The following is an 8,351-nucleotide window of genomic DNA, read 5'->3' as shown; positions in this document are numbered from 1 at the left end:
AATGAACTGTTTTAATAAAATGTGAGGCCGAGTGCTTTTGGGTGAAGTTAAAACCTGAACATGAACCTAAGATTTTCCTGGGATGTGTGCAGTGGCGTCAATTCAGTGGAAGCTAAGGTACGGCAAGGTTACGAGTCACAGAACTTAACTAGAGTATCAATCAACACGTCCAGCAAATACTCATCACAGAAATTTATGTAGCTGATCTGTGTGGTCAAGAAAATTGGAACTTTTTCAAATGCAGTCTCGCTCACTGCAAAAACTCAAAATCTTACCAGGAATATTTGTCTTATTTCAAGTTAAAATGTCTCATTTTTAGTCATTTTTAGTCTCATTACACTTAAAACAAGAGTCATCACCAGAAAAATAACTTATTTGACCATTTTCACCTGTTTCAAGTAAATTTTCAATTGAAATAAGTAGAAAAATCTGCCAGTGGGACAAGATTTATCTTCTCATTACAAGCAAAAAAAATGTTCTACTTATTTTAAGTGAAAATCTACTTGAAACAGGTGAAAATTGTTGTTTTTTGAGTTTTTGAATCTTGTCTTAAATGTAATGAGATTTTTTTTTACTAAAAATTAGACATTTTAACTAGAAATAAGACAAATATTCTTGTTAAGATTTTGAGTTTTTGCAGTGTAATAACTTGTGAAATCGATCATGTTGTTCTGATTTGCATTTGTAGTTATTTTATGTGTATTAAATAATAGAATAATCAATACAAATAGACACAGACTAATTCCATAAATGTATTTAAAAAACAAACATTTACATTTTCCCCTGAAGCCAAGGTGTGGCGGCTGCCGTACCTTCATACCCAATTGACGCCCCTGGATGTGTGATTATTTTGTGCTTCCAGTATTATCAGTCAAACATGGTGATATTACACAATGAAACAGAAACCTTGTATGTGGGAGTGAAGGCTGCTTCCTGCAGCATCCATCTCTCCACGTGTGTTTCCTGCAGGACATGGACCTGAATGCTGGTGGTGTGACTGTGTCTTACTTTGAGTGGCTGAAGAATCTCAACCACGTCAGCTCCGGAAGACTGACCTTCAAACATGAGAGGGACTCAAACTACCACCTTCTCAGTGAGAACAAACCTATCTGTAGTTCTTCCTATTTCTACCAAGAATAAGAGTCACGAGGCACAATCTGAAGAAACTCCACCATTAGTTTATTATAATGTCACAACAAAAACATTAGAAGCAGATTATTGATTCATACTAAGATACTGATTTGACAGATGAGTTCCCAAACCAAAATTACAAGTTTTTGTGTTTTATCATTAATTTATTTACTTCCATTTCATTTGACTCTTTCAAGATAAAGACTGAGAGAAGAGCAGGTGAGGATATATACAGTGGCCCCTTTAGTTAGGAGGACTGGGAGTTACTCTTCTTATTTAGTTGCAGATTTTTCTTTAAAATCCTCACTAATGATCTACACATTCAGAACCACTTTTCAAATCTCTGCCTCTGCAGCCGTGAGCCAAGTACAACAATTATTCCAGTGGTAGGATACACCATAGAATTTAGAATTTAGGAATGACTCGCTGGCTGGCGGCCCCCCTTTGGTTTTGGTTTTGGTTTTTCTAAAATCTCAATGTTCTCTATTTTAAACTTGCTCGCTCTTATAAACCACTCATCTGCACTGATCGTCTGCGGTGGGTTGTTTGGCGGTGTTTCCTCTTTGACTGTCTTCTTGTCACAAGCTTTTCTAGCATTGCCGCAGTTAAATCCTTGAGGCATCTAGAGGGAAACAAAACAAACGTATCATGAACAGACATACTAACTACAGTGAGGTGATGCAACCCTTAAGGAACTCTAACCCTGACGTAGCTGTGGTCAGTACCAGCACTGAAGATCCATATACCTCATTTCATTTACTGAACTGCCTGAATTCATCTTCACTTGTCAGACCAGGAGCTGACTCCTTGAGATGCAGCTTCCTTAGTTCATCAGGAGTTTCTGCATTCATCATAACACCAACGTTACGGTACTCACCTTTCCTGCCATAGTTGTATTGCGTATCACTGATGTTCTTGTCCTGTTATCTCAGCACGAAGCCGTGTTCACTGACAGTACCACAAACGTTTCCTGAAGGAGACCACATGCAGATTTCCAGTTTTGAATTTACTTGTAATACTTTGGAAATCTGCTCAGGAGGATCATCTTGGTTTTTGTACCAAGTTCAGTCAACAAAAATGTTAGATCTTACCCAGTCCGGTGGTTTCGGGGAGAGATGATGATGATGTTGTTGTTGCTCTGCAAGTTGTGTACAGGAGAGGCGTCTCCTCACAGTCTGTCCATTTCCATTTATACTCTCTCTTTTGTTCACATGTAACCAATCACACAATGGTAAAGATTTTTGTCATGAGTCTGTTTTTTTATTACTTCTTTTCAAACGAGTCAAACCTGCTTGTTATCCAAAAAGAAAACCAAAAGTGTTCCTCTTGCATTCCTTGTTCAGGTGTGTCTGTTACTGAATACTTCTATCGTGTTTGAAAAAAAGACTTTCGTATTTAATATTTGCTGGTTTCAACAAGCAATCTGTCTTTACAGAACTGTATTAGTTTTGTTGTATTTGTTTGTTCTTTTTCTTTCTTTTGGCTATGTGAGGAGAAAAAACTCAACTCCTGTTATGGCACTACTAAATACCCAATCATTTTTATAATTGTCCTAACTTGTCCTCCTTTTCTTTTTCCTCTCTTTTTGTTGCCAGTGTCTGTGCAGGAGAGCTTGGAGAGGAAGTTTGGAAAGCAGGGAGGACCCATCCCCATCGTACCTACCGCTGACTTCCAGAGTTGCTATGAGTAAAATCTGTCAGAAACACGTCAGAAACACGTCAGAAACACGTCAGAAACGCGTCAGAAACGCGTCAGAAACGCGTCAGAAACGCGTCAGAAACACGTCAGAAACGCGTCAGAAACGCGTCAGAAACACGTCAGAAACGCGTCAGAAACACGTCAGAAACGCGTCAGAAACGCGTCAGAAACACGTCAGAAACGCGTCAGAAACACGTCAGAAACACGTCAGAAACGCGTCAGAAACGCGTCAGAAACGCGTCAGAAACGCGTCAGAAACGCGTCAGAAACGCGTCAGAAACGCGTCAGAAACTCGTCAGAAACGCGTCAGAAACACGTCAGAAACGCGTCAGAAACACGTCAGAAACGCTCCAACTGCTCTTTGTTTGTTGTTTAGCACTGCCTCCATGAGATATCAGAGAGTTGAGAAAGTAATAATTGACAAAGTAAAGCTGTTGTCCACTTCCATCTGACCAGCTTCATCTGTTAAAGTTGTTGTTGAGGGTCTTCAGAAAATGTTCAGAAAATCCAAAATATCACTTATTCTCAATTGATAAATGCTGCATCTCTAAATTCTTCTAATGTGCCTTATCAATAGGTGCTACTGAGCGAGGCTGGTTTTAGGGGGGGGCAGCCAAACGTGCATCCTGCCCACCCAATCAAAGTTATGGGGATCCTTTATTTTTTTATAATTTAATTTTTTTATATATATAAAAAAATATTACAAAATATCTGTACCGTTTCTGATTGGGTGGGCGCATCATTTTTTGACACAACAATGAACGCATACCACAAAAGTTGTGTCTCGGCGGAGGAACCCGGTGTTCTGCCATTTTTTGCTGCTTTGCCAAGAAATGCTACCTAATGGTTTTCTACCTTTGTAAAGCTACAATTTTACTGTGTTTTACTCCCTAAACCACTTCCTTTTCCCCCAAGTGGTCCTTGTCTCTTGCCAGGCCGTCATTGTAAATAAGAATGTTCTTAATGACCTGCCTGCTTAAATAAAGTCCAATGACTGAATGAATATCAAATAAAGCCATATAATTGTTTTTTTTTTTTCTTTATCGTATAATGTTCACAAAGTGTAATGCATTCATGTCATGGGTAGTGTATTTTGAAGGATAAAATACTCAACATCCCATATTATCCATTTTACATGGTGCAAGAAATGATTGACGTGGCAATCAAACTTTGAAAATCGACTGTGCACGTGCGCAGAACCACAAAGTAGCATTTCTCGGCAGGTAGCAAGGATTGGCAGAACACCGCTCCCAAGCCCGGGTAAATGCAGAGGGTAGTGTCAGGAAGGGCAGTTGGGTTAGCATACTGTGGAGAAGATAGATGAACTGATATGATGATAGCATAGTTTTCTATGCATTTCGGGGGTTTGTCCCCCCAAAATTATTTCGCCCGCGCCGTGTTGCGGCAAGTGCAGCGTCGCCAACTCTACATTTCAGGCCACGTTTCCACATAGCCGGGTTGTTCTGGTCTCACCAGCGTTAGGTTACCCAGTCAGTTAAACACAGAGTCCAATAAATCCAGTTGAAGCCGGAACTGGTTTTGGAAGCTTTACTGAACCACAGTGTGAAACTGCAACACAAAATATTGCAAAATATATGTATATTAAATATAAGTACAAAAGGTAGGCAACAGGTAAGTATAATAATTAATTACAGGTAAATATAATAATTAATTACACACAGGTAAGTAAATTAGGTAAGTTGCCTGTACTGCATTTAACAGGAAGAACATATAAAGTATGTACTAAATAATAATAACACTTTTATCCCAGTCAATGAACGCAGCAGGATAAGTGAGGTAAGTACATGCATGAAAATGCTGTAATGTTGAAGGCCATAATACAACCCGAATTGAGTTACGAAATAAACATATATAACGTAGCTGTAAGTCGCAAATAATGCACTCTAAATGTTAATATAAACCTTATAAACACATGTACTTACAGACATTGCGTCTTAGTGAGGCATAGAAGAAGATAGAGAAGGAAGAAAAACACAGAAAACTGTTAACCGTTAACTGAAAAACGTTACGTCCGCTCCACTTCCTGTTTAAACCGGAAGCTACGTACCCGGAAATTGGGTAAATGTTTAGCGATTTTACTATGAACAGCCACAAAAGGCTCCAAACAACAAAATACAAAACGCTTATCAGTCTACGGAGTCCTTAACACGGGTATTTACAAAAACGGATATTTCCCCCTCTACGTTTTGAAAAATATCCTCGTTTACACGTTTACACAGCAGGTAGTGCAGCCGTCTCACAGCAAGAAGGTCCTGGGTTCGATTCCCGCCAGGGACGCTGTGGGTGCTGAAGTGCGTGTTAGTTCCCCCATGACTTCAGTTCCCACACCATGGGTGGGGTTGGAGAAAGGGCCTTTCTGTGTGGAGTTTGTATGTTCTCCCTGTGTTCCCCATGGTAGCTAATGGGAGCTACCCTCACAAAAACATGCAACAGTCCTGGGCTATACTGCCCCCTCTGGCCAACCGGGGAACAGATGGCGTGGGGAGGATCCGGCCGCCACGGCCGGATCCTCCCCACGCCCTACGACAGGGTGAAGTTTGTCCGGCCACGCGCTACGTCCGGCCGGAGAAACCCCACCCTGTCTGGTGAAAAGAAGCGGCCTGCTCACTCCTCAGGTTAAGGAGGAGACCTGAGCTCAGTGCAGGGCCCTCCCGGGGTTGGTAGAGGGAGCAATGCCCAGGACTGTAGCTTAGGTAGGAGCACTGGGGGATAAAAATGGGAAAAAAATCTGGGATAAAAAAAAAAAAATGTTTTTTTTTTATTTTTTTAACAATAAAGTTGCCATTTGTGAAAATTCAGTGTTGTGATTTCTTTACAGTTAACATGATTCATTTGTCTTGTAACATAAGAAATTAAATGATGAGGAATCAGAGTAAATAACTGTGAATAGAATTCAATTAAAGGAGCTTGAGGCAGGATTGTGGCAGGATTTATGAAAAAAATCCGTATACATTTTAAGTTTTCTAGTAATAATGTCAGATGAAGCGTTCCAAACCCAAAAGAATGTTTCCTCTAGTGTATCTCTCCTTTGCCTTGAACAGGCTGTGTGCTGCAAGATGTGCTGCAATTCGGTCCCGAATTTCCCGCGCTGGGCTGCGGATGTGACGTCACATGACGCTGCATGTGCGTTCTCCCCGTTCTCCCGTGCCGGCTTCACTGTTGGCTGCAGTACCCCCAACGGCCGTCGTGGCGAAGGATGGCGCTAGAGAGTCTCATTTCTTAAAAGGAGCCTCAAGCTCCTTTAAATTCTGTGTGAATTAGTGTGAAGACGAGGTGACCCGGATCCCTCTTCAGGGAACTAAAGGCTGATTTATGATTCCGCGTTACACCAACGCAGAGCCTACGGCGTAGGTTACGCGTCTATTTAACGCAGATCCGTAATTCAGGCTTTAAGATCCCAGGGAGTCGTTTCCACCGTGTAACTGAATGACTCAATGCGACTATCGCATTGAGCTGCGTGACATCGGACGCTCTCTGTCCACACTGAAACCGTTAAACTCTGTCTGTCCACACTGAAACTGTTAAACTCTCTCTGTCCACACTGAAACCGTTAAACTCTCTCTGTCCACACTGAAACCGTTAAACTCTCTCTGTCCACACTGAAACTGTTAAACTCTCTCTGTCCACACTGAAACCGTTAAACTCTCTCTGTCCACACTGAAACTGTTGAACTCTCTCTGTCCACACTGAAACCGTTAAACTCTCTCTGTCCACACTGAAACTGTTAAACTCTCTCTGTCCACACTGAAACTGTTAAACTCTCTCTGTCCACACTGAAACTGTTGAACTCTCTCTGTCCACACTGAAACCGTTAAACTCTCTCTGTCCACACTGAAACTGTTAAACTCTCTCTGTCCACACTGAAACCGTTAAACTCGCGGCCAGTTAGGACAGTCCAATAGAAAATAAAGCAATGGAATTGATTTTATCGCTGTCGCTCAGTAATAGTTTACGCAGCCGCTGCTCTTCAGCCAGAGAGAGGGTTTGTTCCCTCCCCTGCTACACGTCATTCAAGCAGCCAATCAGCACAGAGCCTCATTATCATAGCCCCGCCCCTCAGAATCCCTCATAGAGAATGAGGTTAGAAGCGGTAAAACTAGAGACACGGCCCACAGGCTGAATTTCCAATGTATGTAGAAAAAACAAGCTTTTGATTCAAGCTTTTGATTCCAACCTCCTAAAACAGCCGTCCCATCACCGTTTACTGCTGCTCATTGACTCTCCCACACACATGCAGCTACACAACGACTAGCCTGGCATCCATCCTATGATCTTTATGCCGCCCTTATACTTCTGTGACTCTGAAAACGCAGCCCTGTTCTTGTTTTTCTGCCTCAACTTACATTGAGCTGCCACGTTCACGGCTCTCACTGTGATCGTTGGATGCTCGTGTGACCCGCCTGTTGCAGTGGTTTCTGTTGACACCACTGCAGATGCCTTATTCCAGGAATAGGTCTGCTCCAGAGAGCGGACGGCCACTGAAGTTAATTCAAAGGGACTTAGACGTATCGTTATGTGAATAAAAGAGAATTGCAGTTTTAGTTCGTCTTCTCTCTTAGAGTATAAAAGATGGCAGTTTCCCCTCGCCTCCTATTCTCCTCTATCTGCCGCTTTATCTTCAACGCAGCTTCTCCCCAACTCTTCTGCTGGCCGTGAAAGGGGAGCAGAGAAGGGTGAGGCATCACTCTGACTCCTCCCTGCTGGGATGCTCCCGTTTTAACTGTCCTGTTCTGCAGCATCGAAATTATTTTGGAGGAAATTGCTGTCTATTTTTATTTTGTTGTTTTTTTTGGAAACCAATAAAATGTTTAAGAAAAAAAAAGATGCTGAGTCCTGTCACTAATAATCCTGAACATTTCATGAGGGGTTTTCTCTGCAGCTTTCCCTGGAAGAGAGAACTTCAATCAGACATACACTAAAGATTTGGTGCATTTTTAAAAATGAGCTTGATGAAGAGAATTAAACAGGATTTTTGCAACTAGTCGAGCTAACTAATTAAAACTTGCTGATTCCTTTGTACTCGAGTTTAATTTCTGCGCCATCAAATGTGAAAATGAAAAGATGCATGTTTGAGATTGTCAGGCAACTGTCAGATGTTTCACAGAAGTATCTCGCCTAGGGTTGCCACCTGTCCCGTAAAATACGGAATTGTCCTTTATTTGAGAAAAAAATGTTGCGTCCCGTATTGAACTAATACGGGACGCGATTTGTCCGGTATTTTCATGAACGCCCCATACACACGTCTGTCACACAAACATCAACACTAAATTTATCAATAATGAACAAAATAAAACAGGACCTGCTGCGTCTGTGCCCAGATCAAATAAGTGCCAGACAGCGGGGAGAACTCGAGCTTCACTTCCAGGTACGGGTTTGGGAATTTAATTATTTAAATAAATTAGTTTTTACACCATATTCTAGTTGAATTATTGAAATAAATTAACTTTTATACCATATTCTAGTTGATTTATTGAAATAAATTAACTTTTATACCATATTCT

At 41.4% G+C, this 8,351-nt stretch overlaps 1 long non-coding RNA gene across 1 annotated transcript; it reads right to left on the bottom strand.

The window, feature by feature from the left end:
• Positions 1-1,173: 1,173 nt before the first annotated feature.
• On the bottom strand, positions 1,174-2,288 carry LOC133449231 (uncharacterized). Its single transcript, XR_009783013.1, has 3 exons — positions 2,223-2,288; positions 2,009-2,101; positions 1,174-1,753 (listed from the first exon to the last, which is right to left on the bottom strand). It is a non-coding gene; the product is annotated as an uncharacterized LOC133449231 (long non-coding RNA).
• Between the last annotated feature and the right edge of the window lie 6,063 nt (positions 2,289-8,351).

Source organism: Cololabis saira, chromosome 8, assembly GCF_033807715.1.
Source record: "Cololabis saira isolate AMF1-May2022 chromosome 8, fColSai1.1, whole genome shotgun sequence".
Taxonomy (NCBI): Eukaryota; Metazoa; Chordata; class Actinopteri; order Beloniformes; family Belonidae; genus Cololabis; species Cololabis saira.
Note: the sequence above shows the minus strand (reverse complement) of the source record. Positions and strands in the feature narration are given on the sequence as shown.